Source organism: Pristiophorus japonicus, chromosome 22 (assembly GCF_044704955.1).
Source record: "Pristiophorus japonicus isolate sPriJap1 chromosome 22, sPriJap1.hap1, whole genome shotgun sequence".
NCBI lineage: Eukaryota > Metazoa > Chordata > Chondrichthyes > Pristiophoridae > Pristiophorus > Pristiophorus japonicus.
In genome coordinates, this window is record NC_091998.1 from 3,536,483 (window position 1) to 3,559,823 (window position 23,341).

The 23,341-nt window shown below is 44.2% G+C and overlaps 1 protein-coding gene across 5 annotated transcripts in view; it reads left to right on the forward strand.

Annotated features, from left to right (window-relative positions):
* Positions 1–10,787: 10,787 nt before the first annotated feature.
* Positions 10,788–23,341, forward strand: part of LOC139234820 (ubiquitin carboxyl-terminal hydrolase 54-like) — a 141,063-nt gene continuing 128,509 nt past the window's right edge. For 4 of the 5 annotated variants that reach the window (XM_070865522.1, XM_070865526.1, XM_070865525.1 and 1 more), the window contains exon 1: positions 10,788–10,870. The gene's annotated coding sequence lies outside the window, so the exon portion shown is untranslated. The remainder of the gene's footprint in view (positions 10,871–23,341) is intronic. The other variant, XM_070865524.1, reaches the window with a different exon arrangement.

Consider the following 23,341-nt stretch of genomic DNA (forward strand, 5'->3'; position numbering starts at 1 on the left):
TGCGGTAGCTGAGCAGGACTCGGGACAGGCAGGTCTGCAGGGAGCCTTCCGACACGCGTTTCAAGCTTTGCTTGATGATCTGAACTGCCCGTTCTGCCTGGCCTTTGGATGCGGGCTTGAATGGAGCAGATGTGACATGTTTGATCCCGTTGCGGGTCATGAATTCTTTGAATTCAGCGCTGGTGAAGCACGGCCCATTGTCGCTGACTAGGACATCAGGAAGCCATGCGTGGCAAACATAGCTCGTAGATTTTCAATGGTGGCCGTGGATGTGCTTACAGACATTATTGCACATTCAATCCACTTTGAGTAAGTGTCCACGACAACCAAAAATATTTTGCCTAGGAATGGGCCCGCATAGTCTACATGGATCCTCGACCACGGTTTGGCTGGCCAGGACCACAAACTTAGCGGTGCCTCTCTGGGTGCATTGCTCAACAGAGAGCAAGTGTTGCACTGGCGCACACATAATTCTAAATCTGAGTCGATGCCAGGCCACCACACGTGGGATCTGGCTATGGCTTTCATCATTATGATGCCTGGGTGGGTGTTGTGCAGTTTGCAAATGAATGTGTCTCTGCCTTTCTTGGGCAAGACTACGTGATTACCCCACAAAAGACAGTCCGCCTGCAGGGACAGCTCATATTTGCGTCTGTGGCTTAATCGCTTCCTGCATCTCCACTGAAACACTGGACCAGCTCCCATGGAGGACACAGTTTTTTTACCAGGGACAGTAAAGGATCCTGGCTGGTCCAGGTCCTGATCTGGCGGGCCGTAACGGGTGATTTCTCGTTCTCAAATGCCTCCATGACCATGAGCAAGTCCGCTGGCTGTACCATTTCCACCCCGGTGGTGGGCAATGGTAGCCGACTGAGAGCATCTGCGCAGCTCTCTGTGCCCGGTCTGTGGCGGATTACATAGTTGTATGCCGACAGCGTGAGTGCCTATCTTTGAATGCGGGCAGAGGCATTGGTATTAATCCCTTTGCTCTCCGAGAATAGCGATATGAGCGGCTTGTGGTCAGTTTCAAGCTCGAACTTGAGGCCAAATAAGTACTGGTGCATTTTTTTTACCCCGTAAACGCATGCCAGAGTCTCTTTTTCAATCATGCTGTAGGCCCTTTCGGCCTTGGACAAGCTCCTGGATGCATAGGCAACTGGTTGCAAAATTCCCGATTCATTAGCCTGTTGTAACACACACCCGACCCCGTATGACGACGCATCACAAGCTAACACCAATCATTTATATGGGTTATACAGGACAAGCAGTTTGTTAGAACACAATAAGTTTCTGGCTTTCTTAAAGGCAGCCTCTTGTGAATTCCCCCATACCCAGTCGTCTCCCTTGCGCAGTAGCGCATGTAGGGGTTCTAACAGGGTACTTAACCCAGGTAGGAAATTACCGAAGTAGTTAAAGGAGTCCCAGGAACGACCGCAGCTCCGCCACGTTCTGTGGCCGCGGCGCATTCTTGATGGCCTCCGTCTTGGCATCGGTGGGTCTGACACTGTCTGCTGCGATTCTCCTTCCTAAGAATTTGACATCCTGTGCCAGGAAAACACACTTCGAGCGTTTCAACCTGAGCCCACGCGATCCAACCTCCTCCAGGTTCTTCAAGTGCTCCATGGTGTCCCGACCTGTAACCAGTGTTGTCCTGGAAGACCACTGTGCAAGAAACTGACTTTAGCAGGCTCTCTATGTTCTGCTGGAAGATCACTGCAGCCGACCGAATCCCGAACGGGCACCGGTTGTAGATAAACAGACCTTTGTGCGTGTTGATGCAGTTGAGGCCTTTCAAAGGCTCCTCCAGCTCCTGCGTCATGTTGGCCGAGGTCAGGTGCAGCTTGATGAACGTCTTCCCTTCAGCCAGGGTCGCGAATAGGTCGTCTGCCTTGGGTAGTGGGTACTGGTCCTGCAGCGAAAAACGGTTAATCGTTATTTTACAGTTCCCGCAAATTCTAACCGTCCCGTCCTCATTGAGTACCGGGACAATCGGACTGGCCCAGTCATTGAATTCCACCGGCGCGATGATGCCTTCGTGTTGCAGCCTGTCCAGCTCGATTTCCACTTTTTCACGCATCATGTACGGTACCGCCCGAGCCTTGTGGTGGATGGGTCGTGTACCAGGAACCAAATCATTCTGCACTTCGCCCCCGAGAAGCTACCAATGCCTGGCTCGAATAATGAAGGGAACTTGCTTAGAACCTGGGTACATGCGGTGTCGTCGATGGACGAAAGCGCTCGGATATCGTCCCAGTTCCAGCGGATTTTTCCCAGCCAGCTTGTGCCAAACAACATGGGGCCATCCCCTGGCACAATCCACAGCGGGAGTTCGTGTACTGCTCCATCATAGGAGACTTTGACTTCAGCACTGCCAATTACAGGGATTAGTTCCTTTGTGTAAGTCCTTAGTTTGATGTGAATGGGGCTGAGCTTGGGTCTGTGTACCTTCTTTCCCCACAGCCTGTCGAAGGCCGTTTACTCATTATGGACTAACTTGCCCCCGTGTCCAGCTCCATAGACACTGGAATACCGTTCAGTTCAACTTTCAACATTATTGGTGGGCATTTCGTCGTGAACGCGTGTACCCTGTACACCTCTGCCTCCTCCGTACGAGTTTCCAATTCCGTCTGATCCACTGTGGATCGATCTTCCTCTGCAACGTGGTGGTTTGCAGGGTTTGCAGCTCGCCTGCACATTCGTTAGAGGTGTCCCATTGTTCTGCAGCCATTGCACGCACAGTGCTTAAAGTGGCATTGATGGGGCCGATGATCGCCCCCGCAGCACCAACAGGGTGTTTGTTAACTGCCTCACGTTAACAGATGATGGCGGACTCTGGGTCAGTTGAGGTCGGGCCACAGCAGCCGGCATGTACGTTCTGCCCGGTACATTTCTGCTCAAAACCGACATTACTTTATGCACAGTACTGGCTGAAACTTCTTTGATCAGCGAAATCTGCTTGGTGTTGTCACTGGTGGACATAAATGCCTGGGCTATGGTTATGGCTTTACTCAGATTCGGAGTTTTTACAGTCAACAGTTTGCGAAGGATTGTCTCATGTCCGATGCCCAGTACAAAAAAGTCTCTGAGCATTTGTTCTAAGAATCCCTCAAACGCACAATATCCTGCAAGACGCCTTAGTTCGGCGACGTAGCTCGCCACTTCCTGGCCCTCCGCTCGTTGACACGTGTAGAACCGATATCTCGCCATTAAAAAGCTTTCCTTAGGATTTAGGTGCTCCCGGACCAGTGTACACAGTTCTTCATAGGATTTCTCTGTAGATTTTGCCGGGGCCAGAATATTTTTCATGAGGCTATAGGTTGTTGCCCCACAGACAGTTCGGAGGATCACCCTTCGTTTGGTCGCGTTCTCGGCCCTTCCAGCTCGTTGGCCACAAAGTATTGGTCGAGTCTCTCCATGAAGGCCTCCCAATCGTCCCCTTCTGAGAACTTCTCCAAGATGCCGACAGTTCTTTGCATTTTCATGCAGTTGTTCATTACCTCGTTGCCACTTCTTACTCTTATAATAAATGGTCAGACTGATTACTGTGTGTAATGAGCAAGTGGGACCTTAGCTCCTTTGTTAAAGTTCCAGAGTGCAGTTTCCTCGTGGGTGGTCTGCTTATATTCTGTGTCCCCAAGGGATGCTGGGATCCTGGGACTCCAACAGGTCTGGTGGTCAGGTGTGATGCAGGTTACAAGGGGTTAAATACATAACACATTTACTATCTGGACACCTACATGAACAATGGGTATTTGGCGATGAGCCAGATACCCAACAAGCAGTCATGTGCTATTATATTTAAACAAATATATTTAAAACTTTAGAACACTCCCTAAAATGGTGTTGCCATTGTAAGTGGAGTAGCGAGGGAGTCCCAGCGTAACACCACATTATCCGACTTGTGACCTTGACCCAACGCAGTATGCTCGCAACTTCCCCACTTGTGGTGAGGTTTTCTTGGTATTGAAGTGCGGCCGATGACCAGGCCCCAGATAACTTCCTGTATCTCTGATCACATCCTTGAAATCACAGAACAGTTTGCTTCATCGCAGAGCCTCCTGCGTACCAGACTGTGGTCTGTGACCGTGCCAAGTTGGATATAAACACAGGCCAGCGTGTGAGGGAAGAGTGAGCTGAGTCACCACAATTTCACTGGCGTTTAATTGCTAACTTCGAGTTGGATTTTCCACCGTAGCTTTGTTAGGTAATATTAATAAATGCCAAATGACCGAGACGTGATTCAGTGCCAGGGGCGGTTTTGTTGCTGTTGTTAAACGTAAATGTTGTAACTTAACCATTTACTCGCCTCTCGACTCTGATAGCTTCCCGAGTCTTTGCTATGCATGGCTGAATGCTGATCAGAATGGAGCTGGAGTAGAATGGTAAATTGCAGCTCCCAACATAACACCACGCAGACTGGATAATTATATATAGTGGGGGGAATTTGAAAAATATAACTCCTAAAATTGCTGTTTGTCACATCAGTTTAAACAGGTTGGGATAAATAGCAGACACAGAAATTTCATGAGAAAACATTAAGCTTTGCACATTAATGTTATCAATAGTCATTTCTGGGCTGTAATTGTTAGTTTATAACAGCGTCCGATGAATCCTGTGCTAATTCCAGGGTTAGGAGAGGGCTGGAAATTCGTCTGGAGCGTTGCCGCAAAGTGGGCGGTATCGGATCGGTGTCCGTTATACGCAGCACTGGGTATATTGCTCCACTGCCTGAGACAAATTTCTGGGCCTCGGTGTTACTTAGCGATTGATTTATTAAAAACAAAATCTTATTATTCAAAGAAAATTCAGTCCCAAACAACAAGATATGCAAGTCATCAAGATATCAAACAACAAAGTTACAGTCTGGGCGACTGTTTTCCAAGCTGGTCTCCTCAGGATCATTGCTCCTTCTTTTCAATCCAACATAGGCCACACACCCTTTATCTATTGGGGCCTCGCTGCTCCCTGGATTCAACTTTTAATATCAATTTTGTACATTGAACAACATAACCACAGGGCGCTGGTAGAGGAATCTGTGGCAATTGGCGCTCGATTCACAGTTTTTGTTGAGAAGTGGATTAGTACTAAATAGACTTTGTGATATGGATTATGTGACATTTGAACAATAAAATTATGAATTTGGATTATGTAAAATGTAGTTCTGGTGGCAGAGCATAGCCCCTTACATTAATCAGAGGAATGGAAGGAATCATTACATTGTGTTCAAATAAAACAGAATTCTCCACCGATCTTTAATTTCAAACATTACATATCAAAATGTAAGTTCCCAGCTCCCAGATTGCTTAGTGTAAAGCCCCAACACTTGGTGAGATACAGAGCAGGAGGATGGTAGAGTTAATCCCCTGTCTGTGTTGTTAGCTGACCTGAATTGGGGTGTAACAATTAATTGGGGTGTAACAACAACACTCAAGAAGCTCGGCGCCACCCAGGACAAAGCAGCCGCTTGATTGGCTCCCCATCCACCACCTTCAACATTCACTCCCTCCACCACCGGCGCCCCCTGGCTGCAGTGTGTACCATCTACAAGATGCACTGCAGCAACTCGCCAAGGCTTCTTCGGCAGCACCTCCCAAACCCACGACCTCTACCACCTAGAAGGACAAGGGCAGTGGGCGCATGGGAACATCATCACCTGTAAGTTCCTCTCCACGTCACACACTATCCTGACTTGGAAATATATCGGCTGTTCCTTCATCGTCGCTGGGTCAAAATCCTGGAACTCCCTCCCTAACAGCTCTGTGGGAGCACCTTCACCATACGGACTGCAGTGGTTCAAGAAGGCGGCTCACCACCACCTTCTCAAGGGCAATTAGGGATGGGCAATAAATGCCGGCCTTGCCAGCGATGCCCACATCCCAGGAACAAATAAAAAGAACATTAATTGGGGTGTAACAATGGTCCTCAGTCCCTTTGGACGAGGGAATGGGAAAAATCATGTTTGGTTCTGAACTTGCTAATGATCGCCTGACCCTCTCTGGACAGACCGTGTATCGGGATGAGAACATGATTTGGTTTCTGCCGTGCCTCCATCACCAACCGTCACTGACATTCACTGTGATCTGATTTTCAGTCTTGTTAGTTTATGGGTCACGGTGCTCCTGATCTTTCCCATTATGCCCACTTAAAAAAAATATATTAGGACTCTGCATTTTTAGTAATTGCTGATTTTTTACTGAAAAATTCCTGCTTTTTACCCTTCAGTATCAGGATGCTTATAATTTTTTTTGCCATTCTTTTATTCTCTATCAAAACTTTTTCCCGCTGATTTTACCCGGAATTTAACAACAAATACTGCTCCTCACTTCCCAGAAACCTTGGACTTTCGTTTCCTGCCCTGCATTTAAGTTGAGGAGTTTGTGATACTTTGTCTTTCACAATGAGAGAAGGCATTGAGAATGAATACTGATCATTTCTTTAAACTTCAACTTCCACCAAGCTTTTGACTTTTATCCAACTTTGAAAAGATCAAAATAATCACTTAAAATTGCTGGGAAATGATTTTCACAAATCAAACCCCGCCCTCCAAAACAGGAATCTGCATCATAAATAGTTAGGTTCTTTGTTGATTTTTTTTACCTGGTTGGATGTCAAATTGAAAAATAGGTACAGATTTATGTATAAAAAGCTTTGGATTTTCCTCCTTACATGTCATCCACATTACTTTTTATATTCTCACGCTGCAACAGATCTGGGTACCGTGCCTTATCTCTTTATTCAAATAGTGGCAGGTGTTCAGATTTATTGTCCTGTGTGGTGATGTTTCAAATCTTTACACAATATTTATGTAGTTTTGGAATCTTTCTCCTCAAGTTCCTCGGGCTCGGCTGGCTGAGTACAAGTGTAGCAATGAGTAATGATTAGGTGTGCAGTTAGGAGGTGTGTGTGGTCTATGGAGAGGGTGTATCACATAACAAGAGTCGTCATTAAATCATTAACTGTCATGCGGCAACATGAATTACCCAAGCAATCTTGACTGCGGTCTGTCAGCTGGTGGTATTTAAATGTCAGCTGTGCCTCTGTGGTTAGCACCCTCGCCTCTGAGTCAAAGGTCGTGGGTTCAAGTCCCATTTCAGTCACTTCAGCACAAAAATGGAGGCTGACACTCCAGTGCAGTACTGAGAGAGTGCTGCATCATAGGATGAGATGTTAAACAAAGGCCCTGTCAGGTGAACATAAAAGATTCCATGGCACTATTTCAAAGAAGAGCAGGGGAGTTCTCCCCAGTGTCCTGGCCAACATTTATCCCGCAACCAACACCTAAAAAAAATCCAGTTTATCTGGTCATTATCACACTGCTGTTTGTGGGATGTGCGTAAATTGTGTGTCACGTGACAACAGTGATTACACTTCAAAAGGTCTTCATTGGCTGTAAAGCGCTTTGGGATGTTCTGAGGTTGTGAAAGGTGCGATAGTAATGCAAGCCTTTCTTTTCTTTTCTCGTGGCTTCCGCAGACCATATTTACAGTGCAACAATCCATTGCAGTTAATCATCCAACACAGTTCAGGTGATCTCTATAAGTGAAATGCTGTGTGCATCCTGCATGCCTGTTATTAGGAAGGATTGTGGAGCATTGTGAATAATACCAAGAGTGAAAGGTTAAAGGCTCAAACAATTGGCCTTATTCACTGGAATAGAGAAGGTTCTTGGCAATCTAACAGAGAATTTCAACATTCTGAAAGATTTTGGGAGGGTAAACAGTGAAATACTGCTGAGTGAATTGGTAACAAGGGAGCATTGACTGAGATTTCTCAGTAGGAGAATGAAGGGGGAAGTTAGAAGATGTTTTTCCACACAGAAACCTGCAGGAACATGGAATGTTTATTCCATAAGTGGCTATTAGGACAGAGACTGTAAGATTGTTTAAAAAGGAATTGGATACGTATTTGAAATGGAAGAATATGTGGAAAGGGCAGAGCAATGGGAGTTGCGTAGACTACTCCGATCAAAGAGCTAGCACTGGTACAGGCCCAATGGGCCGAATGGGCTCCTTCTGTGCTCTGATATCAGTGACTCTGTGTCTTTATTCAACAGAATCCAGCATGATGTTCAGAAGTACCTGCAGTGATTGGAATTCAGAAATCTGCTCCTTAACATTCACGAACCAGCAAGTTTAGAACATGTTATTATCACCATGGTCAAGTCTAGTGACGCAGCAATGGGATTATTTCAAATTTATGTATAAGATTAGAAGGTGCTTGTAAATTTCAGGCTCTAGGTCAGCAAAAACTACCTGCCTTTCTCCCTTTTTTATACTTTGGTGTGTGATGCCTGAGATATGATAGAGGCTCTGAAAACATCTGTGTAGATAGATAGATGAAGAGGACATTTGTAACTATTTTTAAGGTCCTAATGTAACTGTTTTGTATCTAAGGGTCTAATTTTGAATGACGATAATGCCTCTATATGCAGCTTGTATATGTAGTGCACCTTAAGAATGTTGCTATAAAGAGTAAACATTCAGTGGGGTTACACAACTTTTTTGCAGCATGTAAGTCAAGTGCTCACTTTATTCAAATTTAAATGATGGGACATTGGTACAAAGGATGCATGGTACTACCATTTGTGTCATTTCCTACAAATGTCACACAGGTTGCATGCATTGCAGGTGCCAGCTCAGGTATTACAAAGAGATTGAAAATAATGCTTGGACAGGAAATAGCAGCACAATTTCCAATGAGCACTCAATCTAAATTGTGTAATTAGGGGAATGCTCTGAGGGGAACTGAACAGAGGCCAGGGAAAAATGAAAGGATGAATCACTCTAGGGTGCTCTCACACACCCGCCAGTAGCTGGTAATTGAGCAGCAGGAGTTCAATGTGTAACATGGGAGACATTAAATATGTAAAACAAAGAGGGAAGATAATCGCTGCATTAAAACATGAAGTTACTTTTTGGTTCCAGGACATGGGATGCATAGTCTTCAAGCTGTATGCTTTGATTGCTTGAAATAGTCAATATGAAACTTCAAAACAACACTGCAGTTTAATTTTGACAAATCTATTTCAAGTAGCTCTTCAGAAAATGCAAATCTTTTTGCTTACATTATTAAGGGAAGGGAGGGCTATGTTCAGAGGAAAATGTCAGTACAACCATTATTGGTGCTCCTCAGTTCTCCCTTATTCCTATGTTTTTTTCCTAATTCCCTCCTGACATTGTGGGGTATGATTCCAGAAGGGTTAACCGCCCCCTCATGCCTCATCCAAACAGCCATTCTTCATGTGTTAGCACCGCCAGTCAGTGTTGACAGAATATTCAGCCGTGAGCAGCACTAGCCCGAGTTGAGATCAACTAACTCAGTGGGGATAAGGTTTCAAACCTAGGACCTTCCTAGTCTGCATCTACACCAAGTGACTCATTTATTTACCTAACTATCAAGGCAATTTGGGTTCTGTTTAAACAGCAACTCTTATCATCTGTCAATATCTCACCATCTCAGTTTGCTCCACAGATATGTTGATTATTGTGTGAACTGCCTAAGACGACAACTGTTAAAAAGCTGCCGTAACTCATAACTGGATTAATTGGCATAAGAACGAAGTAAAAGAGCAACTGTGACAGTATGAGCATCTGTTATATGTTGGAGCAGGATGAGGCATTTATTGAAACAATATCTAGGACATAGCAATAGGCCAGTTGTGTTTTGCAATAATAGGGCAGTATACAAGGAAGTTGCATCTAAACATAGAGCAGGCAATGAATACAAATTTGTTACCTTACGACAAGAACAACAATTTACATTTATATAGCTCCTTTAACGTACTAAAAAATCCTGCGATGCGTCACAGCAGCGAATATCAGAAAACATTTGACTGATAATACAATCATTAAAAAAAAATCACCTTGTATGTTATCCCTTACCTTCAGTACATGTTTAAATTAGAATTATTCAGTGTTGCAGAACATAACTGCAAAATGGTAGGACTGACATTTATAAGTTCAGAAGAATGAGTGGTGATCTTATTGAGACATATAAGATAATGAGGGGGCTCGATGCAGAGAGGATGTTTCCACTCATGGGAAAATCTAGAACTAGGTAGCATAGTTTTAGAATAAGGAGTCGTCCATTTAAAACGGAGATGAGGAGGAATTTCTTCTCTCAGAGGTTTGTAAATCTGTGGAATTGTCTGCCCTAGAGAGCTGTGGAGGCTGGCTCATTGAATATATTTTTAAGGCAGAGATGGACAGATTTTTGAGCGATAAGGGAGTGAAGGGTTATGGGGAGCGGGTGGGGAAGTGGAGCCGAGTCCATGATCAGATCAGCCATGGTCTTATTGAATGGTGGAGCAGGCCTGAGGGGCCGAATGGCCGACTCCTGCTCCTATTTCTTATGTTCTTTTTACTGTGAAGAATCAGTAACTTGCATTTCTATAGAATCCCTCATGTGCAGGAAGACTGCTCAAAGTATTGTAGATTGCAAACCCAGTTATATTTGAGTTATAGGTTGGATTTTTTTGAAGTATAAAGAGTGATGGCCCGATCCTGAACAGGCCTGAGTGTTGTTACTGTGAGAGAGCCCAGTGTGTGAGCTGCTATTGCAGGACCTGCCTTGCCTCTTGCTGTGCTCCCTGTGAGCCAGAGTATTGGTCCCACCCTTCCAAACAGGAGCCCCGCCCCTCCACACTAGCCCCGCCCACACACCTACTGGCCACGCCCCTCCCCAAATCTCACACTCGCCTCTCGCGAGAGGCGGCGGCGGCGCCGGGTGCCAGGTCTCGCGGTGTTTGACGGTGACCGGCGCTGCAGCGGGCGGGAGCCAGAGACAGAGAGACGGACAGCCCGGCGGCAGGCGGCAGGCGGGCCCGAGCTCACTCATTCCCCGGCCCCGGCCCCCGACACACGGGCCTGAGGTACGGCTGCGCTGCAGCTCAATACATTTCACATTGGAATAAATACCAGAGCAAGCTGGGAGGGCGGCGGAGGGTCAGTCCCCGAGGTGTCCGGAGGCGTTGGGGGGTCAGTCCGGGGGAGGGTGTCCGGAGGCGTTGGGGGGTCAGTCCGGGGGAGGGTGTCCGGAGGCGTTGGGGGGTCAGTCCGGGGGGTGTCCGGAGGCGTTGGAGGGTCAGTCCGGGGGGTGTCCGGAGGCGTTGGAGGGTCAGTCCGGGGGAGGGTGTCCGGAGGCGTTGGAGGGTCAGTCCGGGGGAGGGTGTCCGGAGGCGTTGGAGGGTCAGTCCGGGGGGGTGTCCGGAGGCGTTGGAGGGTCAGTCCGGGGGGTGTCCGGAGGCGTTGGAGGGTCAGTCTGGGGGGTCAGTCCGGAGGGTGTCCGGAGGCGATGGGGGGTCAGTCTGGGCGGGGGTGTCCGGAGGCGTTGGGGGGTCAGTCCGGGGGGGGTGTCCGGAGGCGATGGGGGGTCAGTCCTGGGGGGGTGTCCGGGCGGGTGACCGTTAACGGTTGCTCCCCGCGCGCGGCACCAGCTCCTGACCCCTGACCCCACCCCCTGGGCTGCGCGCGGTGACCCCTGACCCCAAGCGATGGCTCGCTCGCTGGCTGCTCCCGGGGACCGGCTTCACCCCCGGCTCTCTCCCAGTTCACTGCAGATTTAAACTGCAAGCATTCGGGGGAAGTTTGGGGTTTTTGTTTGTTAAATGCCCCCTTTCCCTAATGGTCAGAGTCTTTGAATCATCTTCGAGTTGTGTATGGTCTGGTGCGGTGTATTGATGTAGGATTTCACCAAATATGCGCAGCATCACTATATGGGAAATAGACCTCAGTAAAAACAGATGATTTGGTCATTATCACATTGCTGTTTGTGGGAGCTTGCTGTATTTTCCTACATCACCTTCTTTCGTATGGTAGTAGCAAAGCGAATCAAATGTTAATATCCAAGTTGGATATCCAGGGCAAAGCTTCCTGTGTAACAGCGTGGATATCTGGGCAGCTGCCGCCTGCAAATTTCCTCTGATGTGCCCCAGGGTCTGATTCGGAGCTCCACAGTTGCACAGTGGCGATTCTTTTAATCTTCCGTCTATGGAGAAGGTGGCAGCATCTACCATGACCAGTTCTGAGGCGGTTGATGGTTGTCCACTGTTTGTGAGGAAGGTTTCATCCTTCAGTTTGTACTGTGGGTCCTCTATAAGGAATCAATTTTGTATGTCACAGTTCTTCCAAGCATTTCGTCATTGGTCATAAAAGCTGAGGGGAGATCGCTGAAGGGCTTCAGCCACGGTCCAAAATGGCCTTCTAGATTTGAGATGGGTGGGGGGGGGGGTAGGTTGTTCAAGTCGGCTTGGATCTTTGTTGGTGTAGCGGTTGTATTCTCTGGAGACTGCATATTCGCTGAGTAGGTATGGTGGTGCGATGTTTGCAAACACAGGCAGCCAAGGTGCTGGTGTCGATAAAAGCGTACCATAATTTTCAAGTAGAATTCAGCTGGATATCAACGGATTTGACGTGGACTTGATAGACATGCCAGAGAGCAGTACTCCGCTCTTACACCAGGTTGAGTGCTGCTGTATGGAGGATTTGAGCATCTGCTGCCCATGTGGATCCGACGACTTTCTGGATCAAGTTGACCCGACTCTTGAGTTTCTTCCCAAGGTCCTGGAGATCTTGTCGATGTGACAGGATGTGATCAAGTGTGACTCCAAATAGGAGTGTTTTTTGGCACGGTTTACTTCTGTTTTCTACATTGCAACAGTGACTACACTTCAAAAAGTAATTCATTGGCTGTAAAGCACTTTGATACATCTGGTAGTCATGAAAGGTGCTGTCGAAATGCAAGTTTTTCTTATGGTAAACAGAAGTGATAAAAGTACTTTTTGTTCTTGTGCATACCAAGAAAGCCAGTGGTCATCTCTCTTCCTTCAGCAAAACGTACCGATTACTTCTGAACTTCCTGTAACAATTTTGATTTTGCCAACATGTTAGAGGTCAGAATATAGTGATAATGCTGATGTTAGCAACTGAATTTGCATGGTGCAATAGACTACTTGGACTTCTTTCAAGTTTAGTTGAGACATTTTAACTTGTGTTCATGGTTTGATTGTGTTACTGTTGGCGCACAGCATTATGGAACTTAGTTGGTTGCGAAGGAGATATCCACCAAGTTGGTTGAAATGGGAGTTGTAGTTTAATGTATTTCATAATTCTTAATGTTTGTGAGGGCGATATTTGTGCATTTGATGCCTTCAGTTGGTTAGAGCAACAGCGAACAGACATTTTGTGTACAACTCATCAACGTGGCAACTTTAACTTCTGCTCCAATGATGCTAGTGAGGCTAAAGTACTGAGACAAAATGCACTTTCTGTTTAAAGGACTAGTTAAGGGAAGAGTAACAACATTTAAAGTTGTGAGCTTTATTTGTGTAACTCAATTCCTTTTAAATAAAACCTATTTTGAAGTTATCTATTGGTTTTATTTCATGTTTTAATCCACCAGAGACTATTCCACATTATGGAATGACGGTGATCATTAGAGAGTGACTGTGTGTTCATTTCTGGAGCATGGTGGCTCCAGAAAGTGATGTAGTAATGTTTGGAAGTACTGGGCATGAAGCCTAAAATTGCTGACATTCTCCACACTCTTATTGTTGAATGAGATGGAAATAAAAGTAGTTTATCTGCTGTTGCATTGCACTCTCGAGTGAAGACGATGTGTAGTCTTTGGGTGAAATTGGGTTAGAGGGCAGAGAATAATTGGACCAGGTGCACATTTCAGGGCACACTTCAGTCGTTTCACTGAAAATTTGATTTTAGTGCCCAAAAAAAACCCAAAAAAAGGAAAAAAAAGAGGGCCTTGTAAATGTCTGGTGTGTCATCCAGGGCGGGTGGCACCGATTAATGTTTTTGTTTTGCAGGTAAACTCCAAAAAGAGTTTCAGTCGTTTCACTGATAATTAGAGTTAAATACCAACACTTGGGGAATTTGGGAGGCAGAAAAGTAATGTTGGTTGGAGCACAGCAGTTGCTTACGGTGTGGGCTGAAGAGCTGGGAGGTGCAAAACTTAAATACTACAGTGCCATCAAGTTGCAACACCAGTTTAACAAAAATGTAATGATGGGAATTGTGTGTAGATGCAAGATTTTTTAATGTATTGCGTGGATTATACAACCTGTTGGAGGGCAGGCCTCTAACAGTTGAGCTTCTACGCACTGACCATAAGTACCATAATTCTCTCATGTATTTGCAGTCAGTGCTGAAGTCTAGGTTTTGGATTCTGCCTGTATCCAGTGCTCCCACATTTTGGGATGTCATGAAGTTCTGAAAATGAGCATGGGTGCCTTCTGATTGCTGCAGTCATTCCTTAATGCATTTATGGATTAAGAAATCAAAATAGTTGGGTTATTTTTTTATTGAAGAGCTGCGAAATACAATGTGAAGACTTCAACTATTTGTTGAAATAACTTTATATGCCAGTGTTTTAATTGTTTGGCACTTTTTTCTTGTGACAGATGTCACACACTTTGAATGTTAATTGTATGTAGCTCACAGCATGTCTAAAGGATTCTGAGCAGCAATGATGCTTTAAATAAACCAAATGTTTGTCACCTGGTTAAACTTACTACAACAGTAATGCTCTTTTTCCGAGATATTGCTGTTTTAGCATTGCTATTAGTATTACATCTTCATATAACCATCTGTTTCAATTAGGTTTCTTTTTAAAAACTATTGTCAACATTTGATATCCTGCATACTAAACTAAGATACCAACCAAAAAGTAACTGGTTGATTCTAAATTATGAAAAGCATTGAAATTTAGTACCAGTTAACTTGATTTTCTTTGTGCTGTTGGTTGGCCAGGCTGTTAGGAGAACTCCCTGCAGATGTTTGTTGTGCCATGGGTTCCGTAACCACCTTCTGGACAATCTAATACCTTATTTGGAGGAGGGCACCTTCAACAATACAGCATTCCTCAGTACTGCATCTGTCCAGATTAGGCATTGAAATGTCGATGTTGGGCTCAAGCCAGAACTTTCTGATCCAGAGTAGGAGATTGCAGCTGGTCGTGCTCATATAACTTTTGTCAAAAATAAAAGATGGTGCTGGAAAAAGTGAGTGTAGAATATTTACTGAAGTTTATAATTTTCTCCCTGAAATTGCAAGCCATCTGTCATTGGTTGAACTGTAACTACTGTTATCTGTAGTAGGTTGAGTTGGTGCTGTAACCAAACAGCTATTTTTTTCCCCTTGTCGCTTCATGCAACTAGTTTGGGAAATGTGTTCTCTATATTATAGGCAAAAAAAGGATTACACCCAGAGACTGAGTCAGCAAGTGGTACAAGTAAATAAGTTTTTCAGTCGAACCTGGAAACAAGACAGGGAGGAAACAATAAATGTAACAGAATCACATCATGATGCGAAGCCGGAGGATGTATGGAATTTTAGACATCAAAGGGCTTGTTCTGATATAAAGATTAAAAAGATATATGCTTTTTGACCCTTTTCTAATAAATAGGATTAGTTCACCATAATGTTTTTAAATAATAAAGTGTAAAAAAAATTGCACGTAATTAATACTTCTATTTATTTAATACTTGATCATGTTGGACTATTTCAAACCGTTCATAATGAATTTTGAAGTGCAGAGACTTTTATGTCGACAGGTAGAATTAACAAGTGGAGGTGGCAGTAGATTTAACTGCTTATTTATCAAAAATGAGAGATGTTACAAGAGAAGCTTTTATTAAGTTTATGGCTACACCAATAAATGTCAACTTGAGCAGTAAAGAGTTTTCTGCTACGTTGTAGCTTATATTTGTAAAGCATTAACTCAGCTTAGATGCAGTGAGTGGCTGTGCTGTATGATCTGTTGAAGTTGACAATTAAACTCAGTACTGAGCTGAAAATGGTTTCAGTGTAAATGGTAGCCTGTGTTGTTGGATGAAACTGCATCTAAAGTAAAATATGGAAACAGACCAAGTTTATTTACTAGAGATATACTTATATATCGGGTGATCCTTTTGCAAACAGAAATACACAATGATGATTATTACAAAATTCCTATCCGCCACTATTCTACTTTTGTATTGGCTGCAGTCCACAAATATGTTTTCTTTATTCTTTCTCGTTTTAAGCATTCCTAATAGTGTTCATGTTCCGAATAGTTAGAATTGTGATGTCAATGATATAGGATTGGAAGCTCAGCTGGGGGTTGAATAGAACAACGCGGTTGTGTATCAGTGGCAAAGGTGATAGTTTCACTCTTTGCAATTTTTAACTGGAGGAAATTGTGGCTCATGTACTCTTGCGGCAAATCTCTGTTCTTCTTTTCTGTAACTCCATGTTTGAATCTCTCCAGTTAGGTTTCCGCTGCAGCACTGTATCAAAGCCACAAATGACATCCTGTACAATTCTGCAGCATTTCCCATCGTCAACCTTGCCATCCTCCTCTAATGCCTCACCTCTATTGTCTAGCTCAGTGGAACTGCCCTCGCCTGGTTCCACTGATATCTATCCAGTTACAGCCAGGGCATCTCCTGCAATGGTTTCTGTTTTTGTCCTCGCACTGTTAGTCCTGGAGACTTGCAGGAACGATCCTTGGCTCCCTCCTCTTCCTCATCTACCCATATGTACCTTTAGTGACATCATCTGCAGCGATGTGGCCACCTGTGAGCTAGGTCATGCCTGAGCTAGATGATGTAGCCGAAACAATTTAGTGAGGTGGCCAGTGACGCTAACCAATGTCCAATAATCCAGAGTGATTTGGACAGGCTACGTCACTGTAAATAAGTGCTGTACCTTACCTCAGTGATCTTCTTCAACTGCAAGTCCCAGCCCACATCCTCTGCATGTACTTAATCTCTTACCAATTACTGCCCGGTAATTCCTCTACCCCTTGATATGTGAAATATTTCTCTGCATAAGGTGTTCTATATTATATGCTGTTTGTGTGTTAGACTCATCTCCTGAACCATTTGTGTTACGTCAGATACTGCTCGAATTGCTGTGAAAAATGGGCCATGTCGGTTTGGACTTCCTAACAATTGCATGCACATAATTGTTTCATATTGGAATACAGGTACATGGGTACTGGCACATGGGCTTCATATGTTCCATAATGACTGGAGAGGATCACCATAGGCCATGCAGTGCTTTTTTGGCCTCAAGGGGATGGGAATAAGTACTTAAGTTGCTTATCCCACCAATGGCCAAAAAAGTGACTGTCTGGCAAACTGCTTTGTATGCAAGCAGACAAAGTCTGAAACCTTGGTGCGCACTGTCTTTGGTGGCATGAGCACCACCTTGTTTATTCGTTGCTGAATGCAGCAAACCAGCAATGTAAATGTGCTATAAATGGGCTCCAAACATCGTGTAAACATACCCGAAATACTGAATAAAAGGTGGCACTTGTTTGAGCTAATTCAACACTTCTGTTCATTCCAGTGTTTGTCAAACTTGTCTAGAACAAATCACAGTATTGGTACGAATACTAAATGAACGCATTATTCTGTTAAAAGATTGGCTCAACTGTTGCGTGACTTTTTTTTCTTATCGTGCACAAGTGTCTCTTAGCTGAACACTGAACACATTGTAACGTCATTCAGTTAAATTCACCAGAACAATTCAAGGATGATTTAATTCTTTGTACACTAGAAAAAATTCCCAGAAACACAAAGCACATCTTGGTATGAAATAACTGTTCTAATCGTACATTGTATGACTGGTTAGTTTGTTGCAATTGCTCTGTTCAGAAGAAATTGAAATATTGCATAACAAACTTTCTGTGAGATCTCATAACTCACAAATTGTCGCTCCACAATTAGATTGAGCAGTTTTTTTAATTCTGCAAGGTGAAGGCAACATATTTCATATCAATGAAGTCTCCGATCCATATGCAGTCTATTATACTGAGTAAATCTTGTAGTACAATAGACTTTTTTTAGTTTACAATTCAAGGAGGCTAGTAATATATTGTTCAGTTTCGTTATCTTAATACTTCAATTGTTGAATGAAACAGTCGTTGACTCAGTGCTTGACGTGTACAACCAGTGAACAGCAGAAATAAACAAAGCTAATAGAATGTGGAAGTACAATAGAGGAACTCATTAACAAATGAGTGCTCTGATCAGCCCATATCTTCCGTCCTGTGTCCCATTTTAGTCGTCAAGAAACGAGGAATTCAAGTACAGGAATCCGTACAGAGAAGAGCTAGAAGGTTGATCCCTAGTGTTGGGGAATATAAATAACAACCTGTATTTCTATAATGCTTTTAACATTGTAAAACATACCAAGGTGCTTCACAGTGTAATCAGACAAAAATTGATATCGAGCCAAAGAAGGAAAGGAAGAGTTAGGTTTTAAGAAGCGTCTTAAAAGGGGAAAGCGATGCGGAGAGGTTGAGGGGGAATTCCAGAGCTTAGGGCCGAGACAGCTGAAGGCATGGTGCCAATGCAGGGAGCAGCGTCAGCCCTCATACATGGCCTTTTTCAATCTTACAAAGGCCTTTGACATTGTCAACCGTGAGAGCTTATGGAGCATCCTACTCCGTTTTGGATGCCCCCAAAAATTTGTCTTTTGCCTGCTCCATGATGACATGTAGGCCATGATCCTTACCAGCGGTTCCATTACAGACCCAATTGACGTCCTGACCGGAGTCAAACAGGGCTGCGTCATCGCTCCAACTCCCTTCTCAATCTTCCTCGCTGCCATGCTCCATCTCGCAGTCAACAAGCTCCCCGCTGGAGTGGAACTAAACTACAGTACCAGTGGGAAGCTGTTTAACATACTCCGCCTCCAGGCCAGGTCCAAGATCACCCAAACCTCTGTCGTTAAGCTGCAATACACGGACGATGTTTGCGTCTGCGCACATTGAGGTTGAACTCCAGGACATAGTCGATGTATTCACCGAGGCATATGAAAGCAGATAGGCCTTGCGCTTAACATCCGTAAGACAAAGGTCTTCCACCAGCATGTCCTCGCCACACAGCACTGCCCCCCAGTCATCAAGATTCACGGTGTGGCCCTCGACAATGTGGATCACTTCGGGAGCCTCTTATCAACAAAGGCAGGCATTGATGCGGAGATTCAACATTGCCTCCAGTGTGCCAGTGCAGCCTTTGGCTGCCTGAGGAAAGAGTGTTTGAAGACCGGGCCCTCAAATCTACCACCAAGCTCGTGGTCTACAGGGCTGTAGTAATACCCGCCCTCCTGTATGGATCAGAGGCATGGACGATGTACAGAAGACACCTCCAGTCGCTGGAGATATATCATCAACGATGTCTGCACAAGATCCTGCAAATCCCCTGGGAGGACAGGCACACCAACATCAGTGTCCTCATCCAGGCTAACATCTCTGGCATTGAAGCATTGACTACACTCGATCAACTTCGCTGGGCAGGCCACATAGTTCGCATGCCAGACACGAGGCACCCTAAGCAAGTGCTCTATGCGGAGCTCCTTCACGGCAAACGAGCCAAAGGTGGGCAGCGGAAACGTCACAAGGACACCCTCAAAGCCTCCCTGGTAAAGTGCAACATCACCACTGACACTTGGGAGTCCCTGGCTGAAGACTGTCTGAGGTGGAGAAACTGCATTCGGGAGGGCGTTGAGCTCTTCGAATCTCAACACCGTGAGCGTGAAGACGTCAAGCACAGGCAGCGGAAAGAGTGTGCGACAAATCAGTCCCACCCACCCCTTCCCCCGACGAATGTCTGTCCCACCTGTGACAGGGTCTGTGAACATAAGAATTAGGAACAGGAGTAGGCCATCGAGCCCCTTGAGCCTGCTCCGCCATTCAACAAGATCATGGCTGATCTGGCCGTGGACTCAGCTCCACTTACCCGCCCGCTCCCCGTAACCCTTAATTCCCTTATTGGTTAAAAATCTATCTATCTGTGACTTGAATACATTCAATGAGCTAGCCTCAACTGCTTCCTTGGGCAGAGAATTCCACAGATTCACAACCCTCTGGGAGAAGAAATTCCTTCTCAACTCGGTTTTAAATTGGCTCCCCCGTATTTTGAGGCTGTGCCCCCTAGTTCTAGTCTCCCCGACCAATGGAAACAACCTCTCTGCCTCTATCTTGTCTATAACTTTCATTATTTTAAATGTTTCTATAAGATCCCCCCTCATCCTTCTGAACTCCGACGAGTAAAAACCCAGTCTACTCAATCTATCATCATTAGGTAACCCTCTCATCTCCGGAATCAGCCTCGTGAATCGTCTCTGTACCCCCTCCAAAGCTAGTATGGCTCTCGTATTGAACTGTTCAGCCACCAAAGGACTCACTTTGCGAGTGGAAGCAAGTCTTCCTCGATTCCGATGATAATGAAGGGAGAGGGGAATGCATAGTTCCCAGTGGGTTGTTGAGTTGCTGTAGTTTACAGTGATGTGAAGGGATTTGAACATGAGGATGAGCATTTTTAAATTGAGGTGTTGGTGGATGTATGGGAACAAGAGTAGGCTATTCAGCCCCTTAGGCCTGTTCCACCATTGAAGCAGATCATGGCTGATCTGTACCTCAGCTTAATTTACCTGCCTTTGCTCCATATATCTTGAAGGGGGTCTCTTGAAGGAGCAGGCTCTAAGGACCGAATGACTTGCTCCTATTTCTTAAGTTCTTATATTTCTTATGAATGACCGGAGAGTCTTGGGTTTTTAAGCTTGGAAAGGAGGCGCCTGAGAGATGATCCTGTAGATAATCTAGACGATCGTAAAGGTTAATTCAGAAACCTAAAAATAAAACCGTAAGAGTGGGACCAGGGACACGGGTTCAAACTAAAAGATAATTGTAGGATTGATATCAGGAGGCTCATCTTGCAAAATATTTATACAAACAATACTTGGGTGGTTTTCATCAAATTGTTATAATATGAGTCACAAATATGTATGGGTAGGTCACACACCCACTGCATACCGTATACAGCATGTAAACAATTGGTTTCCCTGTTTCCATACTTCAAATCCATGTGATGCTTATTTCAAGAGAGCAGAGTTCAGATAACTGCAGCTTTGAGGTGGTTGATTTTTGAATTTGGAAGTTGTTTCTTCTGCTGTGTTGTACAGGTAATCGATAAAGTAGTATGAAAAGGATTTGTGCCAGCGATTCTCACATGGTGAGCTCCTGATCGTGTTTATGCTGTTGGTGGGGCTGCTGCATTCCCCAGCAAAAGGAAAATCAGGAAGCAAGTTAATTAATCTTCAAACCAAGAATCCCATTCTTTTTTCTGCCAATTTTCTGTCGTCGTCTTCTCTGCTGAAAGGTAATTGCAACCAAGTAATGATTTCACGTATAGACCCCATCAGTGGCATTTGGCAGACTATTTGACTGTAAAAGCATCACAGTTGAGCCTGACTTGTCCTCACCGTTGCCGATCTGCTATTGGAGCCAGGTTGACTGAGACCAAATTATGGTTTCGTTAGTCACTGGCTAAATTTTCCCCTAACATTTGGGGAGCCATTTTAAAATGTTTTATATTTTTAATTTAGCTCTATTTAAAAAAAAAAGCATTATATATTGCACACCGCATTTAACGATTGCATGAACTCCAATGGAATATGTTTTCTCTCTGAAAAGTGTTGAAATTGCAAATGATTTCTATTTGAATTCTTGGACAGATGTGTGAAATTGATAACATAAAAGTGAAGAATGTTTCAAGGGAAGCAAAAACAGATTATCTTGGAAATACACATTTCTGTCAGCATTTGAAAAGAGAAAAGATGACTGTGTTTTGGATGTTGGCCCTTTGACAGATGCTGACAGCCATTTTCCAGTAGGTTCTGTTTTTTGATTTGCAGTGTTTTTGTTACTACAGGTGTAACATCCCGAATCTGGAACTCCGAAAAACGGATGTGTCAGAAAACCGCATATTTTACACACAGCTGATCGAGTCGTTTGGAATCCGGAATTATTGTCCGAAAACCGGACTTTTTGAGGCAAAACCCAAAATCAGGCAAGGATTGAGTCGAAGATTTCGGATTTCAGACAAGAAAATCAAGTCTGAAATCTGGAATTCTTTACCGAATCCGTGCCGGATTATGGGTTTTGCCGGATTTCTGACTTTGCCACTCAAAACCTGGCACAGATTCGGTTGAGGAATCCGGATTTCAGACGTTGTACTGTATTAGATTTGGTGGTTATAGTTTTCCTTTGCAGCCAATTTCCTACATTACAACAGTGACAACACTTCAAAAAGTACTTCATTGGCTGTAAAGCGCTTTGGGACGTCTGGTGGTCCTGAAAGGTGCTACAGAAATGCAAATTTTTCTTTCAATTCTTCCTCTTCCTCCTTTGATTGGGAATTCTGTTTTATAGGTTGCCAAGTGGGCACTATTTATTATTGACCGTGAATAGTGATAGGTATCACACTGTGCATAATGAAAAGGACTGGGAACCTTGGCTATTTTATTGCTGTCACCCCTACTGCTTGGACAGACGAGGGTTCAAGCTGTGGACCCTTCCTGGTCTATATGGGTCAGCTGCTCACTGAGAAGTTTGGGGGAAATAAATTATTTCCTCCTACCCCATTTTTGATCGAAGTTCTACTATTTGGTGAATTATACCAGTGCCTTGACCTATGTTCTCTTGTACTGGCATTATGCTGCTGTCCTCTTGATCTGCTCCAGATTGTTCCTGCATTGGCATTGGAAAAAATGTTGAGGGTTACCTTATTGTGCAGTGAAAATAACTGAAGTTGCAGCCAACAAAGAACTGGGAGTCTTTCATTACAACAAATCAAAAATAATTTAACCAGGTTAGAAAGAATCTAGTTCGCGCATTAAACTTGATAAGGCTGAGAGATGTAGCTTCTTACCCAATGATTGGCTATATGAAAATATTGTTTCAGCAACCAAAGCCAGGATTAGCACATGGTGTCTGGCCAGCTCAATCTCTCCAGTCAGTTTGTTAAAATACACTTAATCTATATTAGTTCATGCTGAAAAAAACTGGTGTGATCCAATTATCTCCGTGCAGATTTGACTTGAATCCAGCATCTGGTTTGTTTTAATGTTTATAAATAATTGTAAGATTATTCATTGCATTGCAGTTTTCTAAAAGAATATCAGGAAAAGTGAACAAATGAGCATATTTTCAAAATGAGCCATTTAGCTGCAAAAGTATTTTTTTTTTTTTGCAAGTAGCTTTTAGGATATAATTTAAAAAAAAAACTTCTGCCCATAACATTTATGTTTTATTTTTCAAGAAGAAAAGTTCACAATGCAGACCTGGCTTCATGTGTGTCCCTTATTGTGCATATTTAAGTAAAATTGTCTTTTCAACAGCAAATTCAGTTATTCAGCTGAACTGGAATTAATGCCCTTGCACTTGACCGAATTGAGAGCTAACTACCGTTTGAGTGTTGGGTTCTTGGCAGATAAATATCTCAAATTTGAGCCCGTCTTGTCTTTGGCCAGCGCGTTTTTAATAAATTGAAGTTGTGCAT